Source organism: Pseudophryne corroboree, chromosome 8 (assembly GCF_028390025.1).
Source record: "Pseudophryne corroboree isolate aPseCor3 chromosome 8, aPseCor3.hap2, whole genome shotgun sequence".
NCBI lineage: Eukaryota > Metazoa > Chordata > Amphibia > Anura > Myobatrachidae > Pseudophryne > Pseudophryne corroboree.
Window position 1 is genome coordinate 71691593 of NC_086451.1, and position 27048 is coordinate 71718640.

Here is a 27048-nt window from a genome sequence, read left to right on the forward strand (position 1 = left end):
ACTCTCTGCAGGATTTAAAGGGCCAGCACGCCAAAAAATGTGACGTCACATTGACACCATAAGTTAAACACCTATAAAAGGACGTCTGTGGGAGCACTCCTGTGCCAGAGAGCTCTAAATTGTCATCATGGAGTTTGTATATTCTCCACATCAGGGCCGGATTAAGGCTCCAGGGGGCCCGGGGGTACTTTAGACAAGGTGGGCCCCGGAGGACTAAATATAGTGTATATAGGAAGGGGAGGTTCCTTACATGTGTCTATCTATCTATCTATCTATCTATCTATCTATCTAACTAAGATAGATAAAAGTATAAGCAGAAAGCTGTTGGAGGCAGTAACAAAATATAGCACATATTATTGAATAGAAAATTAGCATATATATATATATATATATATATATTGTGACAAGAACACTGGGATAGTGTTTGAGGGCAGGTATGTTTGTCCCAGGTTCTTGTCTTACATGTTTTAAAAAATGAAAACTTCTAGGAAAAATGCTTTTGTTTTGTCAGAACCTTTTCAGTTTGCTGTAAAAGCTGGGTAAAGGCTCTGAGAGAGAGATAAGGCGAGTTCTAGACATTGGGCCCAGTTCGGGTCTTTGGCCTCACAGAGGGCTAATCAGGGTTTCAGCTGTGTAAGAGTGTTATAGGGCTGCTAGCCTGATTAGTATGGGCAGACTGCCTGGGAAGACTGGAGGGATCTGTGTGAGAGAAACACGCTTCTGGATACAAGTGAGTGGATACAGTGTTTACTGGAGAACCCTGTGTTTTTGTTTAGTGATAGTTAGGAACATCTTGTGTTTAGTTAGTGCCGGACAGGCAAGGTATTTTCTTTTGGTGTTTGTTTTATTTTCTGCTTCAATAAAACTGGCCAGGGCCAGTTGTACCAGAAACTGGACTTGTGTTGTTTCTCAGCTGCTGCGTGCTGCCATATTCCCCAGGAAGAGGCGCCTTGCACCCCTACAGTGTTACAACTTATATATACACTGTAGAAAAACATTATCACACTGTAGAAATCCCCCCTGCTGCCGATACATCGCCGTAGGTGACAGGCACAGATTTAAGAGGGGAACGATCAGGGCACTCGCCTACCCTAGCACACTGCTGCTTTTCAGTGTGATGAAACACACTGTCTCAGAGATGGAGGAGCAGCAGGAGATGGTGTGGCTGCGGGTCCCGGCCTTCCTGTCCCTGGACGATGTGTTCAGCATAGCGAAGAGCCCTGGCTCCGAGCTACAGGACCTGACCAAGCAGTGCGGCCCTTAGTCAGTGTCCAGGGTAGTCCCGCAAGTGGCGCGGGTTCTTGAGCTGCTAGAGAGCTTTGTGGCAGCGGGTGGAAGGGAGGGAGCAGGAGCTGCTGATCAGGATGATGTAGAGGATGCATATGGCCCAGGAAGAGGGCACCACATCGGTGAGTCTCACCCCTTGGTGCCGGTACCTGGCAAACGGAGTGGAACTCCAAGTCAAGCATTCTGACACTTGTAGTTTCGCAGTAAGCAGCAGCTCGTTGCCTACAGCAGTCAGCAGATGTGTAGGATCTACATATATTGGATGTGTCTGGTTATCTATAGATGCAAAAATTACACACATCCCTACTGCACTGTGTTGGCAGGATTATAATAACAGGAGCTCTTGTATTTAATTACATTTGCCCCTTTATTATAATAATAATAATAATAATAATAATAATAATAATAATAATAATAATAATAATAATAATAATAATAATAATAATAATAATAATAATAATAATAATAATAATAATAATAATAATAATAATAATAATAATAATAATAATAATAATAATAATAATAATAATAATAATAATAATAATAATAATAATAATAATAATAATAATAATAATAATAATAATAATAATAATAATAATAATAATAATAATAATAATAATAATAATAATAATAATAATAATAATAATAATAATAATAATAATAATAATAATAATAATAATAATAATAATAATAATAATAATAATAATAATAATAATAATAATAATAATAATAATAATAATAATAATAATAATAATAATAATAATAATAATAATAATAATAATAATAATAATAATTTTGCATTATTATTAACAGCTTCTTCAAAGTTGTACAATAAAGAATAAATACAATCAGGTAGCTGTGTTCGGCCATGGGTAGGTATTCAGGTGAATAAGAGTGTAGGCATTTATTATATGCTAGGATCCAATGCGATCGCCCCCCTTCCGATGAGGAGAGCTGGCTGCTGGCTGGGGCTAGGGGGTAGCTGAGAGGTAGTGCACAGATCATCCGCCAGGTAATGTAGTTTCTATGGGGCTGGATAGCTGGCTGGGTGACACACTGTCTCCCTCCCGAGTCCCAAACGTCCCCCTCTTACCACCACCACCAGATACTGCTGCTGGCTATCTATCTATCGCCTCCTCAGACTTTTACCATATATATATATATATATATATATATATATATATATATATATATATATATATATATATATATATATATATATATATATATATATATATATATATATATATATATATTATATATATCTGCTCCCTTATGCTTGCCTCCACCCCCTCTTTGGAACCCCCCCTTTACAAAACATGCGTTTGCCCCTGTACAGCATACCTACATCCACACAGCATACATACAAACATACACACACACACATACATATACCCTCCAACATTTTACACATAAAACCCGGTACAAATTAGAAAAGTGGGCGTGGTCATGAGTAAAGGGGGCGTGGTCACACCCAGTTTACAATACTTTCATTGTAAAGTAGAGTCAAAAACTGGTACAAATCCTTTTTGGCAGGTACAGTTGGAAGGTATGATAGCTAGCATACACACACACACACACACACACACACACACACACACACACACACATAGCATGCATACATCACACACACACACACTACACACCTACAAACAAACAGCATACCTACAAAAAAAAACACACACACACACACACACACACACACACATACACCACTAACCAATTTAAGAGAAGAGGAGGAGATTCTGCCGGAGTCCATGTGAGTTGAGCACAGGAGCTGCTGCTGCTACTGCACATGCTCAGCAGCTCCTTCCACGGTGAGTTATGTCTCCAGTACAGAGAGCTCTGCTGATCAGAGCTCTGTGTGAGGAGCATTCACAGCTGCTCGTTAGTGCCTGTGGGTGGCCCTTTCGGGTGCAGAGATGGAGACCAGGCTGTCTCCGTCTCTGAAACACAATTCGTCTGCAAGGGGGGAGTTTGCTGAACTTCATAAAAGAAAAAAAAACATGCAAAACTGCCATTGCTTGACGCAGGCACAGGGGGCCCTTAGATTTGGGGGGCCCAGGGTAAAGTGTCCCCTGGGCTCCCCCCTTAATCCGGCTCTGCTCCGCGTGCTGGCGTGGGTTTCCTCCGGGTACTCCGGTTTCCTCCCACAATTCCAAAATATACCGTTGGGTTATTGTTCCCAACTAAAAATTAAACAACAATTAACCCTAATGTGTGTGTTCATTTACATTTGTTTAGGGCAGCCTAGATGGGCCAAGTGGTTCTTTTTTTTTGTATGCATTTATTAGGATTTTCAAGAAAAAACAAATAGCAAGAGATCCATAAGTATTTGCCATCAATATCAGCAGCATTTCGTAAGCAACAGAAACATAAATACAAAGACAATTAGAGTCCGAGGATCAGTCAGTGTCACACGTCTTATTTATATGGGTGGAAGTGATAAACAATTAGCATTGGGGGTTATTCAGAGATGGACGCAGATCTTCCTTCCGCAGCAAGATCTACATCCATCTACTCACATGCTGGGGGCCACCAAGCACAGGGTAAGGCCGGCCAGCATGTGTGTGGTGCCACCCCGCTATGCATTCTTAATTAAATTGTGAATGCATCGATTTGAGGTTCACCCATGCCTGCGCAGCCTGGCTGCGCTGGCAGGTGGTCCGGCACCATTTTTTTTCTCAGAGCGGCTGTGTGGGATGTCATGCTGACACCCCCAAAATGGTATGGACACACCTGCATTGTCCATACTGCCCCCATTAAATGCCACATCAATTCCCCTGACAGCCAATGGTGTCAATCACCTTGCGACTGCATGCGTCCGGACTGTGGCCACATGGTGAAGGGTCGCACATGTGCACTGCGGCCAGTGCATGTGTGCAGAACCTCTGGATACACGGCTGCACCTGGGTCTGAATAACAGGGGCGCATCTACCTATTGGCCAGGACGGCACTCGCCAGGGGCGCCAGCCAAGGAGGGGCGCTGCCCGGCGGTGCCACCCGCGGGCAGTAGGTAGATTCAATTTTAATGGCAAACAGCTGTCCACCCCCGAACACCCCCTCCCCTCCACACCCACCGGTAGTTCATCACCCACACTAACGCACTGGAATGACCATTGCAGGCAGCAGCGGCAGCCACTGTAATTGGCGCCAGGGTCCGGCACCGCTCTGCAATCCAGAAACTACATAAGCTACACCTCCCAGCAGCCCTTGCTGCCGGGAGCTCACTGCAGCAAGGGCTGCTGGGAAGTGTAGTTTATGTAGTTTCTTGATTGTAGCGCTGTGCCTGACCCCGCTGCCAATTACAGTGGCTGCTGCTACTACCTGCTATGGTCATTCCAACAGGTGAGGAACTAACCTGCCTGCTATGCTATGGTCGTCAGTGACAGGAGGACAGTGGGGGAGACATTTAGCAGGTGGGTGACAATAAGCAGATCATAGAACTTCAATATGCAGTCCCCCACTATGCCATAAAGGAAGATCAGAGGAGGCATATGGGGGGAGGGTGGGGGGGTATATTGAGGAGAGGGCATAGAAGGGGATAGCCTGCTGAGGTGTAAAAGGGATGATCCATGTAATAATAATGTATATCTATATGTTTATGTTGGCCTATATGTTTATGAATTGAATACTGTTATTTTATCTAATATTATTAAAGAAAATACTTTTTTAACAGCTATTCTAATTGTCTGTCTGTCTTGTTTCTGAAAAAATAGTGTAGAGTATTCCCCTTGTTGGACGACAGCTGCTAATAGAGTGTAAAAATGATCTGTAAGCACCAAGCTTTATTTATTGTTTGTGTGGCATATGGGTGAGCTGGCCTGTTGTGGAGAAGAGCTAAGTGGGAGGGGGGGGGGGTTGGCCTATTGAGGAAAAGGGATAAATTGGGGGAGGTGGCTTATTGAGAAGGGGTATACGAAGGGGGAGTTGTCAGACACTGTTTCTCTCTCCTTGTATTTACATAACATTGGGAGTGAGGGTGAAGATGGAAGACAAAGGCCAAAGTAGATAAGATGGTGATCACAGAGAGGAAAAACAGATGTCACAACAGTGGGAGAAGACTAGGACAAGTGAGTGATGGCGGAAGTGGGACGGGGAGTTGCACGGTCGTAACCTGGTGTGTGCGGAGTGTGCTCTGCATATAGCACATCACAGCCCATTACACTATGCCCAGCTCTGTCTGCAATAACACACACACACACACACACACACACACACACACACACACACACACACACACCACTACAGAACTAGAGAACTGCACAGCGCCTTTGATATAGAGTATTAACAAATCTGATGTGTAACTTCAATTCATTTGAATACACTGAGCGCAGTTAGTGATAATTAATAGTAGTTAATTTCTTATAGAGTGAAGTTGTATCTCTGCCTGATCCATACGCTGCACAGCCAGACCAAGCAGACATATAAATTCATTTGGACGGCCACATCCAGGAGAATACAGGCTTTCCCAATATCTTTAGATTTCAAGGTAAAAACTAAAGATATTGGACATCGTTAACATGGTGCCAGGGTCCGAAACCGCAGGAGTGCACATCATTAACTATATAGTGCATACACACTGGATGATGTGACCGATAGATCATCCGATCTATCGGATCGGAAGATATGTCGGCTGCATATCGTCAAGTGTGTACACAGCCTAAGGAAGATTAAACTTAATTGTGATACAGATATTGTTACATTATATAACCTTTTCATATCATTATAGTTCAGTGTACAGTAGCTGCAAGGAAAACCAAAACAAATTGTGACATGAACACTGCTACACCATATACCATATAACTATTCAATGTAACTACAGTAAGTGAGATGGAGCAGGTGGGGGAAGCAAGGGGGGGAAGGGGGGCGCAGCAGTCATGTGTAGCATAAAAATGTATAGGGGGCCCCCACAAGTTTGTTGCACAGGGGCTCCCACAGCCCTTAATCCGGCCCTGCTTGCAGCCATATGTGAGCGCACATTAGTATCTTAGAATGAAGTAGCATGAAGTATATCATAACTGACACTAATTGAACAATATCTCTCATAGAAATACATTTTTGTGATCTGCCATTCCCAATCGGAGTAGGCCATTGGTTCCCAAACTTTTTTGAATCACTGCACCCTAGAGTATCAGATGTTTTATCATGGCCCCCCTAGGACAAAAGTGTCTTATTGAGATATTTAGAAAGAAATATTAATTGTGCTTATATGTCATCCTTAGCTTTAATTGTGTGGTGAGAGACAGGATTCACTTCTGTTTGTCCACAGTTTATGATTGGCAGCCACCAGAACTAGAGATGAGCGGGTTCGGTTTCTTTGAATCCGAACCCGCACGAACTTCACTTTTTTTTTCACGGGTCCGAGCGACTCGGATCTTCCCGCCTTGCTCGGTTAACCCGAGTGCGCCCGAACGTCATCATGACGCTGTCGGATTCTCGCGAGACTCGGATTCTATATAAGGAGCCGCGCGTCGCCGCCATTTTCACACGTGCATTGAGATTGATAGGGAGAGGACGTGGCTGGCGTCCTCTCCATTTAGATTAGATTTAGAAGAGAGAGAGAGAGAGAGAGATTGCTGTGATACTGTAGATTAGAAGAGAGTGCAGAGTGCAGACAGAGTTTAGTGACTGACGACCACAGTGACCAGTGACCACCAGAGACAGTGCAGTTGTTTGTTTTATTTAATATATCCGTTCTCTGCCTGAAAAAAAACGATACACAGTCACACAGTGACTCAGTCTGTGTGCACTGCTCAGCCCAGTGTGCTGCACATCAATGTATTGTATATAAAGCTTATAATTGTGGGGGAGACTGGGGAGCACTGCAGGTTGTTATAGCAGGAGCCAGGAGTACATGATAAATAATATTATATTAAAATTAAACAGTGCACACTTTTGCTGCAGGAGTGCCACTGCCAGTGTGACTAGTGGTGACCAGTGCCTGACCACCAGTATATTAGTAGTATTGTATACTATCTCTTTATCAACCAGTCTATATTAGCAGCAGACACAGTACAGTGCGGTAGTTCACGGCTGTGGCTACCTCTGTGTCGGCACTCGGCAGGCAGTCCGTCCATCCATAATTGTATTATATACCACCTAACCGTGGTTTTTTTTTTCTTTCTTTATACCGTCGTCATAGTCATACTAGTTGTTACGAGTATACTACTATCTCTTTATCAACCAGTGTACAGTGCGGTAGTTCACGGCTGTGGCTACCTCTGTGTCGGAACTCGGCAGGCAGTCCGTCCATCCATAATTGTATTATAATATATACCACCTAACCGTGGTTTTTTTTTCGTTCTTTATACCGTCGTCATACTAGTTGTTACGAGTATACTACTATCTCTTTATCAACCAGTGTACAGTGCGGTAGTTCACGGCTGTGGCTACCTCTGTGTCGGAACTCGGCAGGCAGTCCGTCCATCCATAATTGTATTATAATATATACCACCTAACCGTGGTTTTTTTTTCGTTCTTTATACCGTCGTCATACTAGTTGTTACGAGTATACTACTATCTCTTTATCAACCAGTGTACAGTGCGGTAGTTCACGGCTGTGGCTACCTCTGTGTCGGCACTCGGCAGGCAGTCCGTCCAACCATAATTGTATTATATACCACCTAACCGTGGTTTTTTTTTCATTCTTTATACCGTCGTCATACTAGTTGTTACGAGTATACTACTATCTCTTTATCAACCAGTGTACAGTGCGGTAGTTCATGGCTGTGGCTACCTCTGTGTCGGCACTCGGCAGGCAGTCCGTCCAACCATAATTGTATTATATACCACCTAACCGTGGTTTTTTTTTCATTCTTTATACCGTCGTCATACTAGTTGTTACGAGTATACTACTATCTCTTTATCAACCAGTGTACAGTGCGGTAGTTCACGGCTGTGGCTACCTCTGTGTCGGCACTCGGCAGCCCGTCCATAATTGTATATACCACCTAACCGTGGTTTTTTTTTCTTTCTTTATACATACATACTAGTTACGAGTATACTATCTCTTTATCAACCAGTCTATATATTAGCAGCAGACACAGTACAGTGCGGTAGTTCACGGCTGTGGCTACCTCTGTGTCGGCACTCGGCAGCCCGTCCATAATTGTATATACCACCTAACCGTGGTTTTTTTTTCTTTCTTTATACATACATACTAGTTACGAGTATACTATCTCTTTATCAACCAGTCTATATATTAGCAGCAGACACAGTACAGTGCGGTAGTTCACGGCTGTGGCTACCTCTGTGTCGGCACTCGGCAGCCCGTCCATAATTGTATACTAGTATCCAATCCATCCATCTGCATTGTTTACCTGAGGTGCCTTTTAGTTGTGCCTATTAAAATATGGAGAACAAAAATGTTGAGGTTCCAAAATTAGGGAAAGATCAAGATCCACTTCCACCTCGTGCTGAAGCTGCTGCCACTAGTCATGGCCGAGACGATGAAATGCCAGCAACGTCGTCTGCCAAGGCCGATGCCCAATGGCATAGTACAGAGCATGTCAAAACCAAAACACCAAATATCAGTAAAAAAAGGACTCCAAAACCTAAAATAAAATTGTCGGAGGAGAAGCGTAAACTTGCCAATATGCCATTTACCACACGGAGTGGCAAGGAACGGCTGAGGCCCTGGCCTATGTTCATGGCTAGTGGTTCAGCTTCACATGAGGATGGAAGCACTCAGCCTCTCGCTAGAAAACTGAAAAGACTCAAGCTGGCAAAAGCACCGCAAAGAACTGTGCGTTCTTTGAAATCCCAAATCCACAAGGAGAGTCCAATTGTGTCGGTTGCGATGCCTGACCTTCCCAACACTGGACGTGAAGAGCATGCGCCTTCCACCATTTGCACGCCCCCTGCAAGTGCTGGAAGGAGCACCCGCAGTCCAGTTCCTGATAGTCAGATTGAAGATGTCAGTGTTGAAGTACACCAGGATGAGGAGGATATGGGTGTTGCTGGCGCTGGGGAGGAAATTGACCAGGAGGATTCTGATGGTGAGGTGGTTTGTTTAAGTCAGGCACCCGGGGAGACACCTGTTGTCCGTGGGAGGAATATGGCCGTTGACATGCCAGGTGAAAATACCAAAAAAATCAGCTCTTCGGTGTGGAGGTATTTCACCAGAAATGCGGACAACAGGTGTCAAGCCGTGTGTTCCCTTTGTCAAGCTGTAATAAGTAGGGGTAAGGACGTTAACCACCTCGGAACATCCTCCCTTATACGTCACCTGCAGCGCATTCATAATAAGTCAGTGACAAGTTCAAAAACTTTGGGTGACAGCGGAAGCAGTCCACTGACCAGTAAATCCCTTCCTCTTGTAACCAAGCTCACGCAAACCACCCCACCAACTCCCTCAGTGTCAATTTCCTCCTTCCCCAGGAATGCCAATAGTCCTGCAGGCCATGTCACTGGCAAGTCTGACGAGTCCTCTCCTGCCTGGGATTCCTCCGATGCATCCTTGCGTGTAACGCCTACTGCTGCTGGCGCTGCTGTTGTTGCCGCTGGGAGTCGATGGTCATCCCAGAGGGGAAGTCGTAAGCCCACTTGTACTACTTCCAGTAAGCAATTGACTGTTCAACAGTCCTTTGCGAGGAAGATGAAATATCACAGCAGTCATCCTACTGCAAAGCGGATAACTGAGTCCTTGACAACTATGTTGGTGTTAGACGTGCGTCCGGTATCCGCCGTTAGTTCACAGGGAACTAGACAATTTATTGAGGCAGTGTGCCCCCGTTACCAAATACCATCTAGGTTCCACTTCTCTAGGCAGGCGATACCGAGAATGTACACGGACGTCAGAAAAAGACTCACCAGTCTCCTAAAAAATGCAGTTGTACCCAATGTCCACTTAACCACGGACATGTGGACAAGTGGAGCAGGGCAGGGTCAGGACTATATGACTGTGACAGCCCACTGGGTAGATGTATGGACTCCCGCCGCAAGAACAGCAGCGGCGGCACCAGTAGCAGCATCTCGCAAACGCCAACTCTTTCCTAGGCAGGCTACGCTTTGTATCACCGCTTTCCAGAATACGCACACAGCTGAAAACCTCTTACGGCAACTGAGGAAGATCATCGCGGAATGGCTTACCCCAATTGGACTCTCCTGTGGATTTGTGGCATCGGACAACGCCAGCAATATTGTGTGTGCATTAAATATGGGCAAATTCCAGCACGTCCCATGTTTTGCACATACCTTGAATTTGGTGGTGCAGAATTTTTTTAAAAACGACAGGGGCGTGCAAGAGATGCTGTCGGTGGCCAGAAAAATTGCGGGACACTTTCGGCGTACAGGCACCACGTACAGAAGACTGGAGCACCACCAAAAACTACTGAACCTGCCCTGCCATCATCTGAAGCAAGAAGTGGTAACGAGGTGGAATTCAACCCTCTATATGCTTCAGAGGTTGGAGGAGCAGCAAAAGGCCATTCAAGCCTATACAATTGAGCACGATATAGGAGATGGAATGCACCTGTCTCAAGTGCAGTGGAGAATGATTTCAACGTTGTGCAAGGTTCTGATGCCCTTTGAACTTGCCACACGAAGTCAGTTCAGACACTGCCAGCCTGAGTCAGGTCATTCCCCTCATCAGGCTTTTGCAGAAGAAGCTGGAGGCATTGAAGAAGGAGCTAAAAGGGAGCGATTCCGCTAGGCATGTGGGACTTGTGGATGCAGCCCTTAATTCGCTTAACAAAGATTCACGGGTGGTCAATCTGTTGAAATCAGAGCACTACATTTTGGCCACCGTGCTCGATCCTAGATTTAAAGCCTACCTTGGATCTCTCTTTCCGGCAGACACAGGTCTGCTGGGGTTGAAAGACCTGCTGGTGACAAAATTGTCAAGTCAAGCGGAACGCGACCTGTCAACATCTCCTCCTTCACATTCTCCCGCAACTGGGGGTGCGAGGAAAAGGCTCAGAATTCCGAGCCCACCCGCTGGCGGTGATGCAGGGCAGTCTGGAGCGACTGCTGATGCTGACATCTGGTCCGGACTGAAGGACCTGACAACGATTACGGACATGTCGTCTACTGTCACTGCATATGATTCTCTCAACATTGATAGAATGGTGGAGGATTATATGAGTGACCGCATCCAAGTAGGCACGTCACACAGTCCGTACTTATACTGGCAGGAAAAAGAGGCAATTTGGAGGCCCTTGCACAAACTGGCTTTATTCTACCTAAGTTGCCCTCCCACAAGTGTGTACTCCGAAAGAGTGTTTAGTGCCGCCGCTCACCTTGTCAGCAATCGGCGTACGAGGTTACATCCAGAAAATGTGGAGAAGATGATGTTCATTAAAATGAATTATAATCAATTCCTCCGCGGAGACATTGACCAGCAGCAATTGCCTCCACAAAGTACACAGGGAGCTGAGATGGTGGATTCCAGTGGGGACGAATTGATAATCTGTGAGGAGGGGGATGTACACGGTGATATATCGGAGGGTGAAGATGAGGTGGACATCTTGCCTCTGTAGAGCCAGTTTGTGCAAGGAGAGATTAATTGCTTCTTTTTTGGGGGGGGTCCAAACCAACCCGTCATATCAGTCACAGTCGTGTGGCAGACCCTGTCACTGAAATGATGGGTTGGTTAAAGTGTGCATGTCCTGTTTTGTTTATACAACATAAGGGTGGGTGGGAGGGCCCAAGGATAATTCCATCTTGCACCTCTTTTTTTTCTTTTCTTTTTCTTTGCATCATGTGCTGATTGGGGAGGGTTTTTTGGAAGGGACATCCTGCGTGACACTGCAGTGCCACTCCTAAATGGGCCCGGTGTTTGTGTCGGCCACTAGGGTCGCTAATCTTACTCACACAGTCAGCTACCTCATTGCGCCTCTTTTTTTCTTTGCGTCATGTGCTGTTTGGGGAGGGTTTTTTGGAAGGGACATCCTGCGTGACACTGCAGTGCCACTCCTAGATGGGCCCGGTGTTTGTGTCGGCCACTAGGGTCGCTAATCTTACTCACACAGCTACCTCATTGCGCCTCTTTTTTTCTTTGCGTCATGTGCTGTTTGGGGAGGGTTTTTTGGAAGGGACATCCTGCGTGACACTGCAGTGCCACTCCTAGATGGGCCCGGTGTTTGTGTCGGCCACTAGGGTCGCTAATCTTACTCACACAGTCAGCTACCTCATTGCGCCTCTTTTTTTCTTTGCGTCATGTGCTGTTTGGGGAGGGTTTTTTGGAAGGGCCATCCTGCGTGACACTGCAGTGCCACTCCTAGATGGGCCCGGTGTTTGTGTCGGCCACTAGGGTCGCTAATCTTACTCACACAGTCAGCTACCTCATTGCGCCTCTTTTTTTCTTTGCGTCATGTGCTGTTTGGGGAGGGTTTTTTGGAAGGGCCATCCTGCGTGACACTGCAGTGCCACTCCTAGATGGGCCCGGTGTTTGTGTCGGCCACTAGGGTCGCTAATCTTACTCACACAGCTACCTCATTGCGCCTCTTTTTTTCTTTGCGTCATGTGCTGTTTGGGGAGGGTTTTTTGGAAGGGACATCCTGCGTGACACTGCAGTGCCACTCCTAGATGGGCCCGGTGTTTGTGTCGGCCACTAGGGTCGCTTATCTTACTCACACAGCGACCTCGGTGCAAATTTTAGGACTAAAAATAATATTGTGAGGTGTGAGGTATTCAGAATAGACTGAAAATGAGTGTAAATTATGGTTTTTGAGGTTAATAATACTTTGGGATCAAAATGACCCCCAAATTCTATGATTTAAGCTGTTTTTTAGTGTTTTTGGAAAAAAACACCCGAATCCAAAACACACCCGAATCCGACAAAAATAATTCGGTGAGGTTTTGCCAAAACGCGTTCGAACCCAAAACACGGCCGCGGAACCGAACCCAAAACCAAAACACAAAACCCGAAAAATTTCAGGCGCTCATCTCTAACCAGAACTAGTTTTGCCTATTACATTGACCATAAATAATTTTAATTGGTCCTGGACCAACAACCCAAGGCTCCCCTGCAAGTGTCCTGAGACACCCCAGGGAGCCACGGCACACAGTAAAAGAACCACTGGAGAGGGCAAGTCAATTAAATATATTGTGGTAATATAACTCACAATCTGCCTATGGTAATAATCTAAGGAGGTTATAATTACATTATCAATACATTTACAAAGTTTCATGTTAAGACCTACCCTGTCTTATCTATATAGAAATTACTCCTAATAGTACATACATCTATTTAGTCTAAAACCCTTAACCTGTATATGATTATTGGGGAGATTACTGTATATTTATGGCTACTCAGTACTAACTGAGCCTTGGTGAATGAAATAAATGAAAGTCCCTATAACCTGGACCCACAGCCCATAAATACAAAAATATTCTTTGTGGGTAATAATTAGTGAGTATGAGGTGACACCAATACAGCTATATTTGGCTCAACTTTATTGGATATACAATCAATTAGGAATATTATCTCCTCCATGAGGCAATGGGTGTGGATCATTAGATCGTCAGTGTCTGGGTCGACATTGTTTAGGTCAACCACTATAGGTCAACAGTCACTAGGTCGACAGGGTTTAAAGGTCGACAGGGTTTCTAGGTCGACATGTTCTAGGTTGACAGGTCAAAAGATCGACATGAGTTTTTCATGGGTTTTTTTGGTGTCGTTTTCTCCGTACAGTGACTTGGAAGCCCAATTAGTGCACCATATTCCTTCACATGGCTCGCTTCGCTCCCCATCCTTCGGGCAAGGTGCCTCGCTGCGCTCGGCACAGGTTACTATTCCCAATCGTAGTCCGCGTGGATCGTTAAGTATGAAAAAGTTCAAAAAAAGAAAAAATTTGAAAAACTCATGTCAACCTTTTGACCTGTCGACCTAGAACATGTCAACCTAGAAACCCTTTCGACCTTGAAAACATGTCGACCTAGTGACTGTCGACCTATAGTGGTCAACCTAAACATTGTCGACCTAGGCACTGTCGATCTTCAGACCGGATCCCGAGGCAATTGTGAGTTTGGACTTCGTACATCTCAACAATTTTTGGATAGGAGCATGACAAGACAACTAATATACTATAACATATGTGAATTAGGAACTAAAAGTCGTCTACTGATGATACACAGAGCCAGCCCTAGGCATGGGCAAACTAGGCAAATGCCTAGGGTTTTTGGAATGCATAGGGGCACAAGCAGCTTATGCTGATTAAAATGATATGCAGCATGCCTATATTCTGTGTATGACTGCAGCTCTATCTGCATACAAAATGCATTACTAATGTGCGGCAAATGTGTAAGAGACATTATGCGTAGAAAGACATTAATAATGTGTGTCATGTGTAAGGGGCATTACTGTGTGGTATTATGTGTAGTGTGTGTATAAAGGCATTACTAATGTGTAGCATTATGTGTTTAAGGTGTAATGCTTTGTGGTGTAACATATAGAAAGGGCACTACTGTGTGGTCTAATGTGAATAAAGAGTAATATGGTGTGGTGTAATGTGAATAAGGGGCACTACTGGGAGGAGTAACGTGTTACTACTGTGTGATGTAACGTGCATAAAAGACACTATTGCATGATATAATGTGAATAAAGTTATCTTGCCTAGGGCATCATATTGGTTAGGGCCGGCTCTGATGGTACGTCTATATATAGTTATTTCACAAGTGGATCGATTAATAATTATTCCATATTCAATTAGCATACTAAGCAACGAATAATAAGACACCATTTGGATGATAACATGTGGACACCAATTTTAAACTTTATTACACAATCTTTATTTTTAATTTTCACTTTCATGTATGTTAAGTCTTTTGCACTGTAATATTTCACAAAGACATAAATAAAAATCTAAATTTTTTATTGAGCAATAAAGTAAAAGCGAATTCTTAATAATTATTCCGGGAAAATGAAAGGCGCAGGGAGCAAAAGACTCTACATGTATGACCATAATTACAGGGGCGACCTTTATTACATGGATGCTACATTTATTCTATAAATAAACATTATATACAAAAGTTATAGAGATGCCCAATACACATATAATCTAATAATACCACTATGACAGTGATAGTTGTGTGCAGGCTGCAGCCCTGGTCAGGGACAAGTAGTGTCTGTGATGTCACAATGCAGCCCTGGTCAGGGACAAGTAGTGTCTGTGATGTCACAATGCAGCCCTGGTCAGGGACAAGTAGTGTCTGTGATGTCACAATGCAGCCCTGGTCAGGGACTAGTGTCTATGATGTCACAATGCAGCCCTGGTCAGGGACAAGTAGTGTCTGTGATGTCACAATGCAGCCCTGGTCAGGGACAAGTAGTGTCTGTGATGTCACAATGCAGCCCTGGTCAGGGACTAGTAGTGTCTGTGATGTCACAATGCAGCCCTGGTCAGGGACAAGTAGTGTCTGTGATGTCACAATGCAGAGGGACTAGTGTCTATGATGTCACAATTGTGTCATAACCTCATATCCACGTGGATGTTACTCAAACAGAGCAGTTGCTTTGCTGACATCAGTGGAGGAGGTTCATCACTGCTGTTAAGCTCATAGTTTAGTTGTTAAGTTTATAGTTTAGTTGTTTTAATTATTTTAGTAATAAGTTTTAATATTAGTAATTAGTATTATATAAGTGTTAAGACAGAGGCCTAGCCCCTGTACAGGGACCGGAGATGTCCGGATTTTCATGGAAGAAGCTGTTTTCCACCATTTCCTGCAAACCGTTGGCGAACTGGATCACCTCCAAAGTGGCCTTTCACCCTCCAGAGCCAACGTACACGCTGCAGGAGACTGAGGCCTCTCAGGCCCATGACCTTCCTCCTGTATGCAAACTACACCTGTCAGAGAGTGCTAACTGGCCATACTCCCAGCAGATACTGGATGAGATGGAGACTTTCTACTGTACCACCAAGCATGGTAACAGCCTGAGCTGCATGTACATCCGCTGCGCCCCTGGGAGCCGGTACACCATACTTTACTCCCATGCCAATGCTTGTGACCTAGGCGAGATGTGCAGCAGCTACTACGACCTCGGCTCAAAGATCGGATGCAATATCTTCTCGTATGATTACTCAGGCTACGGGGCGAGCAGCGGCAAGCCGAGCGAGGAGAACTTATACGCTGACATCGAGGCAGCCTGGCACGCCCTGAGGACCCGGTATGTATGTTTGGGGTATATGGGTGTCCTGGGTCACATATATGTATATTTACTACATAGGGGAGTGTATATGCTGTGTATTGTGCTCCTGATAGTCTGTATACTCCACTCATCACATGTACTGAGTATATAAATGTAATTGGTGTATTGGGGGTTGCCTATATAGGGACAGTGGGTATACTATTGCTGGTATTATACTGTATTAGCCAGAGGATATAACCACTGTAGAAGCAGGGAGTGACATTGTCCTCTGCTCTCCTGCCTAATGTGATGCATTGCTATGTGTATTGTGCTGTAAGATCCTGTTGCATCATTGGGCTCCCCCTTCTATCTAGCAGCATAGAGGGGTTACTGCTGAAATCCCCATGGTGCAAGGATCCGGGTTGTGAGTGGGTTGTGCCCAGCCCTGATATAAGGTAAATACAGTCACAACAGGAGCACAATTTGCAGTAACACAATGTGTACAAGCACTGGAAATATACCACAATATGTGCTTTGCTAGACTATTGTAATAAGATGTGTAGGTTACTTAGGATCTGACACCGATTTAGGGTCTCAGACAAACATACAATATTTTTTTCTCGCAAGTGTGACCAACGCTCCACTTATATGAATAATACGGGGGTGGCAGCAGTACGTGTGAGAGGCTAAACCCAAATGCCTCCAATAAATGGCATATATCAAAGAAATTACACAACTGCGCCTGCATGCATATAGGATGAAATGAATCAGTGGTTTGAGAAAGAATGGGGATCACACAGTGGTGTTTGTTAAAAATAAACTGACATTTATTTGTATATATGTTTATAAGAAATAATAAAAAAAATTTAAAAAATGAAAATGCAAAAGCCAAAAACACCTTTATGATACAGGCAAAATATGTCAAATATTTATATATTATCAGGTCAGACTAATCTTTCTGCACCTGTGTAATATGAGAAAAACTTAGAAAAAAGAAAAATAAAAACATGAAAAAATTGAAAAAAATGAAAAAATGGGGTTCCAAATGTCTGGTGTGAATAGAGTGTGGCGTCCCACCTCTTTTCCACCGTGTTGTGGCTGGTTAGATATTACACTGCAGATAAGTTGGATTTATCCGGATATTCTGGAATGTTCAAGTTCCAAGTGTAGCACAATGGTTTTATATTTGTAATTCCCAATGGGGGCAAGTTCTTGTTATCAACGGATGTGTCGCTGCGGGGTACCCCAACGTGGGTATGGGTGGGATAAGGTGATCAGGGAAAAAGGTAATGAAATGAGCCCCGGACTCCCCGCTATTTCGCTCCGTTTTACACAGTCGGAGGCGCCTGCACACACAGGCGTCTGCCGACCGTCAGTAACGGAGAGACGCGGTCCTGCCACTGGGGGGAAGGTATCACCGACTTCGGGACCCACAGGGGGACTGTCCGTCGTGAACCCTCCCTCCTGCGGGGTCAGTTACCTTTTTCTCCTGCGCTTGATCCCAACGTATACTGTCACTCTTCTCCTCTTTCTTCCTTTCAGCCTGTGTGTTCGGTGTTCCACTCGTAGGTCTGTCCCCTCTCAGCCGCGCGGCTCCGTTCTTCCTTCAAGGGATTACTTGTCTGTGCGGTTTGTCCCGTCCAGATTTCCTTATAGATCTTGCAGTGTTGCGTAGTAGTATAATATGGAAATAGTGGTATGGTGATCTGCTCCTTCTCCAACGCGTATCGACCCGTCTGGGTCTTCCTCAGGGAGACGGACTATAAACATATATACAAATAAATGTCAGTTTATTTTTAACAAACACCACTGTGTGATCCCCATTCTTTCTCAAACCACTGATTCATTTCATCCTATATGCATGCAGGCGCAGTTGTGTAATTTCTTTGATATAAAACATACAATATTGTTTTCCTCAGTGTACACACATTTGTCATTAATATCCCTTTCAGACAGCCTGAGGCGGGTCGTACCCGGGAGCCTGACGTGGGAGCTCCCAGTATGTGACCCATCTCGGGCTCCCCGGCGGGGGAAGCGGCACATGGAGATTACATGATCTCCAAGCACCGCCTGTACACTCACAGTGAACGGGTGCCAGGTCACATCGACCCGGCTCCCGTTCACACCGCACAGTGAGCTGGGTTGCACATGTGTTCAACCCTGCTCACGAACAGGGTTGAAAAACCGGGTCACTCGACCCAGTATTTCAACCCTAGCACCTTTCAGACCGCACATGAAGAACACGGGTTATGTGCGTTCATGTGCCAATAACCCGTGGTCAGAGGTGATGGTCTGAAAGGGTTATAACTGAAAAATATGTCCAAAAGTAGCTGTAGGTGGGTTGTTGTTTCTGCTGAGACCTGTATTTCTGCCATATTTTCCTCTCCTCACTTGCCATGTTATATTACTATTCATTCAGTCTCACAGGAAACACTAAAGCTTCCTACCACCTGATCACACATAGACCCTGCCCCATTTTGTTTCTGTGTTCCATGTTGTTGGTTACTAAGCTGGGCTGGACAAATCCCAGGGACCAGGTAAAACCACCTGTATATAACACAGTGCTCCTGGCGCCAAAAGTTTAGGGTGTTTCCTCCTGATGTGACTGGACGCACCCCTACCCTAGCTCCTTAGTGGTCCTAGTTGGCTGTAACTAGGTAAATGTGCATGACCTATGTAGTCCTGTTCCACGTGTACACTGTCTATCACCCATATAAGGAATCAGTGTGTTTATCTAGTTCAGGTATAATGCCGTTATATAGAAGTTATTCATAAGGAACTACACTAGAAGTGATGTCATTAGATTTTATTACATTTTCCTGCTTTATCTCTACAGATATGGAGTCCCGGCTGAGAAGATCATCCTGTATGGGCAGAGCATTGGGACGGCAGCTGCAGTGGACCTTGCCACCCGCTACAAATGCGCTGCAGTAATCCTGCACTCACCGCTCATGTCAGGGTTACGGGTCTTTTCTCCTAACATACGGAGGACCTGCTGCTGTGACCCCTTTCCCAGGTAAGACAATGCTATGCTTTTATACTAAGCTGTTTGTTACCTGTGGAGTTTAGTATGTGCTGGGAGTAAGCAGGCCGGGGCAGCTCATGTATAATTCAGTCGGCCCCTATGTATACTTTGTCAGGCATCACCAGCTACAGTATATTGGTCCAATCTGCATGTATTGAAATGGGCTCCGGCCACTATCTGAGGACATGTGTGACATCACATAGTATAACTCAGGCTTTCCATTCTAGGCCAGGGAATAATGTGTTTCCCGCTTGTCACCAACTAGACTGCAGATACAGAAGGTCTCTGCTTACACTAATTATTACTGTTTATCTGAGCTATGGCCACATTTTCAGGACTCCGTGTCAGAGGGCTGAGAGCACAATGCTGCTGCTGTCTGAGGAAGTAAACCCCAATATCTGCGCAGGGCCGTCTTAAAAGCAGTGTAGGTCCCTGGGCAAAGCAATGCACTGGGGCCCCTGCCCATCGGTAGGGGTGGGGGGTGCTATCAGCGGCAGCTTTGATGTCCCTCAGGTGGTAGGGGGTGTTCTATCTTCCGCTCAGCATGTAGGACCTGGAGCAGTAATTTCTGCTGATTACTCCTTTATTACTCAGGTGGTGGGTGATGGGGTCGGAGGGAGAACACTAAACTGTAGAACTTGGCATTGGGCTGAATGAAGGGGCCCATAACATTACTTGCAGGGTGGTAGGGGGTGTTTAATACACAGGGCATGGGTGGATAGTGGAGTGGGCTTAATATATTCATCATTTTCGGGTGGGGGGGGGGGGGCAGCTTGGTTGACTGCAGATATCTCCAGTTCCTGGAAATAGATTTCTTAGCTTTCAATTGGATAAAGAACTAGAGTCTCCCACCTTTCGGGAAGTTCTGGGGACTTGGGGGTCAGAGTTCAGGAGCCATAGCAATCCATCAACGAAAATATAAAACTGCATACCAGGCGTGTGGAACTGGAGCAAGTGCTGGAAGGCTGATATCTCTGGGGGAAGCAGTCAGGATCCCGGCAGTCAGAATCCCGATACCGGAATCCTGACACACTTCTGATTGCAGACACCAGCATCCAGAATGGGTGTACCATCCCAGCACCGTAATCCCGACAGCTGGGATGCTGAATGAACAGACATTGCGGTGCCAGAGTGATCAGCTGCGGGAGTGGTTAGGTTTAGGCTGCATTTCAGGGTCTTAGGGTTAGGCTGCGTCCCAGGAGTTAGGGTTAGGCACCCCCCTCAGAGGGTTAGGCTATAGGGGGAGGGTTAGGTTTAGGCAGCGGGGATGGGCGCTTAGGTTTATGCACCTCCAGGAGTGGTTAGAATTAGGCACTAAGGGGGAGGTTAGGGTTAGACAGGTGTATAGATAGGAAGGGTTAGGGGGGTGGGGAGAGGGGAGAACACCCCTTTCTCACCCCTGTCAGCTTCATACTGATCCCATCTCTGTTTCTGGGCATAGTAGAGACAAGCTGTCAGTGTCCTGTGTCTGTGCACTTGACTCGCTACTACTGCCCCAATGTATTATCTGACATGCCGCAAGGTGACGGTCCGCAGGAGCCGGAGTAGCGGCAGTGTGTATGAGGGCTACTTAAACATTGGACCCCAGAAAAGTCACCTCTGGGGCTGGGTTTTATTCCCAATATGGCATGGCTATTTATAAATGGGAAATATTGCAACATCCCTCTTGTCCTATCTGTACTCTATAATAGAAACAAGTAGTATTGTGTGTGACTTTGGCCAACAGATTGCTCTCTGCTCATTACCAACAGTAGATTAGATGTCCAACATAAGTTCTGCCACAGTATGTGACCTTCTTCTACATGGGCAGCTTTCATGTTGCACGATGCAGGTTTTGCATTTTTCCAGACTATATATTTAGTGGCCCTTTTATGGAATACATATGTAATGCCGGCTGACGGGATACCTGCTGTCAGGATCCCAACAGCGACATCGCGCCAGGCAGAATCCCGGCACTCACCACAAGATCTGTTCCCACTCAGGTGGTGGCGTGGACCCGGCCACCACCCGAGTGGAAATAGTTGGCTGTGGTAGGGATTCTGACTGGTGGGATGCCGCTGTCGGGACCCTCTGAACGCCGGGATCCTGACAGCTGGTATATTAACTGCATCATCCTTTTACATGTGTGATTGCTCCATGCTGTTTCTGTTGTATAATTCCATTGTACTTTGTCCTTTGCAGCATCAACAAAATCTCTAAGGTGACCTGTCCGGTGCTCATCATTCATGGCACAGAAGATGAGATTGTGGACTTTAGCCACGGGCTGGGATTGTATGAGCGTTGCCCAAACACAGTGAAGCCACTCTGGGTGAAAGGAGGAGGGCACAATGATTTAGACACATTCAAGCAATATATAAAGAGACTCCAGTATTTCTTCTACAAGGAGCTGCCCACATTCTGAAGCTCCCACCATCGAGCACACCACTCTCTGCAGGATTTAAAGGGCCAGCACGCCAAAAATGTGACGTCACATTGACACCATAAGTTAAACACCTATAAAAGGACGTCCCTGGGAGTACTCCTGTGCCAGAGAGCTCCCAATTGTCATCATGGAGTTTGTATATTCTCCACATCAGGGCCGGATTAAGGCTCCAGGGGGCCCGGGGGGTACTTTAGACAAGGTGGGCCCCGGAGGACTAAATATAGTGTATATAGGAAGGGGAGGTTCCTTACATGTGTCTGTCTATCTATCTATCTATCTATCTATCTATCTATCTATCTATCTAACTAACATAGATAAAAGTATAAGCAGAAAGCTGTTGGAGGCAGTAACAAAATATAGCACATATTATTGAATAGAAAATTAGCATATATATATATATATATATATACACTGTAGAAAAACATTATCACACTGTAGAAATCCCCCCCTGCTGCCGATACATCGCCGTAGGTGATAGGCACAGATTTAAGAGGGGAACGATCAGGGCACTCGCCTACCCTAGCACACTGCTGCTTTTCAGTGTGATGAAACACACTGTCTCGGAGATGGAGGAGCAGCAGGAGATGGTGTGGCTGCGGGTCCCGGCCTTCCTGTCCCTGGACGATGTGTTCAGCATAGCGAAGAGCCCTGGCTCCGAGCTACAGGACCTGACCAAGCAGTGCGGCCCTTAGTCAGTGTCCAGGGTAGTCCCGCAAGTGGCGCGGGTTCTTGAGCTGCTAGAGAGCTTTGTGGCAGCGGGTGGAAGGGAGGGAGCATGAGCTGCTGATTAGGATGATGTAGAGGATGCATATGGCCCAGGAGGAGGGAACCACATCGGCGAGTCTCACCCCTTGGTGCCGGTACCTGGCAAACGGAGTGGAACTCCAAGTCAAGCATTCTGACACTTGTAGTTTCGCAGTCAGCAGCAGCTCGTTGCCTACAGCAGTCAGCAGATGTGTAGGCTCTACATATATTGGATGTGTCTGGTTGTCTATAGATGCAAAAATTTCACACATCCCTACTGCACTGTGTTGGCAGGATTATAATAACAGGAGCTCTTGTATTTAATTACGTTTGCCCCTTTATAATAATAATAATAATAATAATAATAATAATAATTTTGTATTATTATTATTATTATTATTATTAACAGCTTCTTCAAAGTTGTACAATAAAGAATAAATACAATCAGGTAGCTGTCTTAGGCCATGGGTAGGTATTCAGGTGAATAAGAGTGTAGGCATTTATTATATGCTAGGATCCAATGCGATCGCCCCCCTTCCGATGAGGAGAGCTGGCTGCTGGCTGGGGCTAGGGGGTAGCTGGAGAGGTAGTGCACAGATCATCCGCCAGGTAATGTAGTTTCTATGGGGCTGGATAGCTGGCTGGGTGACACACTGTCTCCCTCCCGAGTCCCAAACGTCCCCCTCTTACCACCACCACCAGATACTGCTGCTGGCTATCTATCTATCGCCTCCTTAGACTTTTACCATATATATACATATATATATATATCTATCTGCTCCCTTATGCTTGCCTTCACCCCCTCTTTGGAACCCCCCCTTTACAAAACATGCGTTTGCCCCTGTACAGCATACCTACATCCACACAGCATACATACAAACATACACACACACATACATATACCCTCCAACATTTTACACATAAAACCCGGTACAAATTAGAAAAGTGGGCGTGGTCATGAGTAAAGGGGGCGTGGTCACACCCCGTTTACAATACTTTCATTGTAAAGTAGAGTCAAAAACTGGTACAAATCCTTTTTGGCAGGTACAGTTGCAAGGTATGATAGATAGCATACACATTACACACACACACACACACACACACACACACACACACACACACACACACACACACACACACACACACACACACACACACACACACACACATAGCATGCATACATCACACACACACTACACACCTACAAACAAACAGCATACCTACAAAAACACACACACACACACACACACACACACACACACACACACACCACTAACCAATTTAAGAGAAGAGGAGGAGATTCTGCCGGAGTCCATGTGAGTTGAGCACAGGAGCTGCTACTGCACATGCTCAGCAGCTCCTTCCACGGTGAGTTATGTCTCCAGTACAGAGAGCTCTGCTGATCAGAGCTCTGTGTGAGGAGCATTCACAGCTGCTCGTTAGTGCCTGTGGGTGGCCCTTTCGGGTGCAGAGATGGAGACCAGGCTGTCTCCGTCTCTGAAACACAATTCGTCTGCAAGGGGGGAGTTTGCTGAACTTCATAAAAGAAAAAAAAAACATGCAAAACTGCCATTGCTTGACGCAGGCACAGGGGGCCCTTAGATTTGGGGGGCCCAGGGTAAAGTGTCCCCTGGGCTCCCCCCTTAATCCGGCTCTGCTCCGCGTGCTGGCGTGGGTTTCCTCCGGGTACTCCGGTTTCCTCCCACAATTCCAAAATATACCGTTGGGTTATTGTTCCCAACTAAAAATTAAACAACAATTAACCCTAATGTGTGTGTTCATTTACATTTGTTTAGGGCAGCCTAGATGGGCCAAGTGGTTCTTTTTTTTTTGTATGTATTTATTGGGATTTTCAAGAAAAAACATAAATAGCAAGAGATCCATAAGTATTTGCCATCAATATCAGCAGCATTTCGTAAGCAACAGAAACATAAATACAAAGACAATTAGAGTCCGAGGATCAGTCAGTGTCACACGTCTTCTTTATATGGGTGGAAGTGATAAACAATTAGCATTGGGGGTTATTCAGAGATGGACGCAGATCTTCCTTCCGCAGCAAGATCTACATCCATCTACTCACATGCTGGGGGCCACCAAGCACAGGGTAAGGCCGGCCAGCATGTGTGTGGTGCCACCCCGCTATGCATTCTTAATTAAATTGTGAATGCATCGATTTGAGGTTCACCCATGCCTGCGCAGCCTGGCTGCTCTGGCAGGTGGTCCGGCACCATTTTTTTTCTCAGAGCGGCTGTGTGGGATGTCATGCTGACACCCCCAAAATGGTATGGACACACCTGCATTGTCCATACTGCCCCCATTAAATGCCACATCAATTCCCCTGACAGCCAATGGTGTCAATCACCTTGCGACTGCATGCGTCTGGACTGTGGCCACATGGTGAAGGGTCGCACATGTGCACTGCGGCCAGTGCATGTGTGCAGAACCTCTGGATACAGCTGCTGTGTACAGACACACGGCTGCACCTGGGTCTGAATAACAGGGGCGCATCTACCTATTGGCCAGGACAGCACTCGCCATATGGGGGTGGGGAGGGGGGTATATTGAGGAGAGGGCATAGAAGGGGATAGTCTGCTGAGGTGTAAAAGGGATGATCCATTTAATAATAATGTATATCTATATGTTTATGTTGGCCTATATGTTTATGAATTGAATACTGTTATTTTATCTAACATTATTAAAGAAAATACTTTTTTAACAGCTATTTTAATTGTCTGTCTGTCTTGTTTCTGAAAATATAGTGTAGAGTATTCCCCTTGTTGGACGACAGCTGCTAATAGAGTGTAAAAATGATCTGTAAGCACCAAGCTTTATGTTTTTTTTGTGGCATATGGGTGAGCTGGCCTGTTCAGGAGAAGAGCTAAGTGGGGGTGTTGGCCTATTGAGGAAAAGGGATATATTGGGGGAGGTGGCTTATTGAGAAGGGGTATATGAAGGGGGAGTTGTCAGACACTGTTTCTCTCTCCTTGTATTTACATAACATTGGGAGTGAGGGTGAAGATGGAAGACAAAGGCCAAAGTAGATAAGATGGTGATCACAGAGAGGAAAAACAGATGTCACAACAGTGGGAGAAGACTAGGACAAGTGAGTGATGGCGGAAGTGGGACGGGGAGTTGCACGGTCGTAACCTGGTGTGTGCGGAGTGTGCTCTGCATATAGCACATCACAGCCCATTACACTATGCCCAGCTCTGTCTGCAATAACACACACACACACACACCCCACTACAGAACTAGAGAACTGCACAGCGCCTTTGATATAGAGTATTAACAAAGCTGATGTGTAACTTCAATTCATTTGAATACACTGAGCGCAATTAGTGATAATTAATAGTAGTTAATTTCTTATAGAGTGAAGATATATCTCTGCCTGATTCATACGCTGCACAGCCAGACCAGGCAGACATATAAATTCATTTGGACGGCCACATCCAGGAGTATGCAGGCTTTCCCAATATCTTTAGATTTCAAGGTAAAAACTAAAGATATTGGACATCGTTAACATGGTGCCAGGGTCCGAAACCGCAGGAGTGCACATCATTAACTATATAGTGCATACACACTGGATGATGTGACCGATAGATCATCCGATCTATCGGATCGGAAGATATGTCGGCTGCATATCGTCAAGTGTGTACACAGCCTAAGGAAGATTAAACTTAATTGTGATACAGATATTGTTACATTATATAACCTTTTCATATCATTATAGTTCAGTGTACAGTAGCTGCAAGGAAAACCAAAACAAATTGTGACATGAACACTGCTACACCATATACCATATAACTATTCAATGTAACTACAGTAAGTGAGATGGAGCAGGTGGGGGAAGCAAGGGGGGGTAAGGGGGGCGGAGCAGTCATGTGTAGCATAAAAATGTATAGGGGGCCCCCACAAGTTTGTTGCACAGGGGCTCCCACAGCCCTTAATCCGGCCCTGCTTGCAGCCATATGTGAGTGCACATTAGTATCTTAGAATGAAGTAGCATGAAGTATATCATAACTGACACTAATTGATCAATATCTCTCATAGAAATACATTTTTGTGATCTGCCATTCCCAATCGGAGTAGGCCATTGGTTCCCAAACTTTTTTGAATCACTGCGCCCTAGAGTATCGGATGTTTTATCATGGCCCCCCAAGGACAAAAGTGTCTTATTGAGATATTTAGAAAGAAATATTAATTGTGCTTATATGTCATCCTTAGGTTTAATTGTGTGGTGAGAGACAGGAATCACTTCTGTTTGTCCACAGTTTATGATTGGCAGCCACCAGAACTAGTTTTGCCTATTGCATTGACCATAAATAATTTGAATTGGTCCTGGACCAACAATCCAAGGCTCCCGTGCAAGTGTCCTGAGACACCCCAGGGAGCCACGGCACACAGTTAAAGAACCACTGGAGAGGGCAAGTCAATTAAATATATTGTGGTAATGTAACTCACAATCTGCCTATGGTAATAATCTAAGGAGGTTATCATTAC

The 27048-nt window shown here is 45.2% G+C and overlaps 1 long non-coding RNA gene across 1 annotated transcript; it reads left to right on the forward strand.

Annotated features, from left to right (window-relative positions):
- Positions 1-682: 682 nt before the first annotated feature.
- Positions 683-22601, forward strand: LOC134947497 (uncharacterized). Its single transcript, XR_010182583.1, has 3 exons — positions 683-730; positions 19194-19373; positions 21564-22601. It is a non-coding gene; the product is annotated as an uncharacterized LOC134947497 (long non-coding RNA).
- The last annotated feature ends 4447 nt before the right edge of the window (positions 22602-27048 follow it).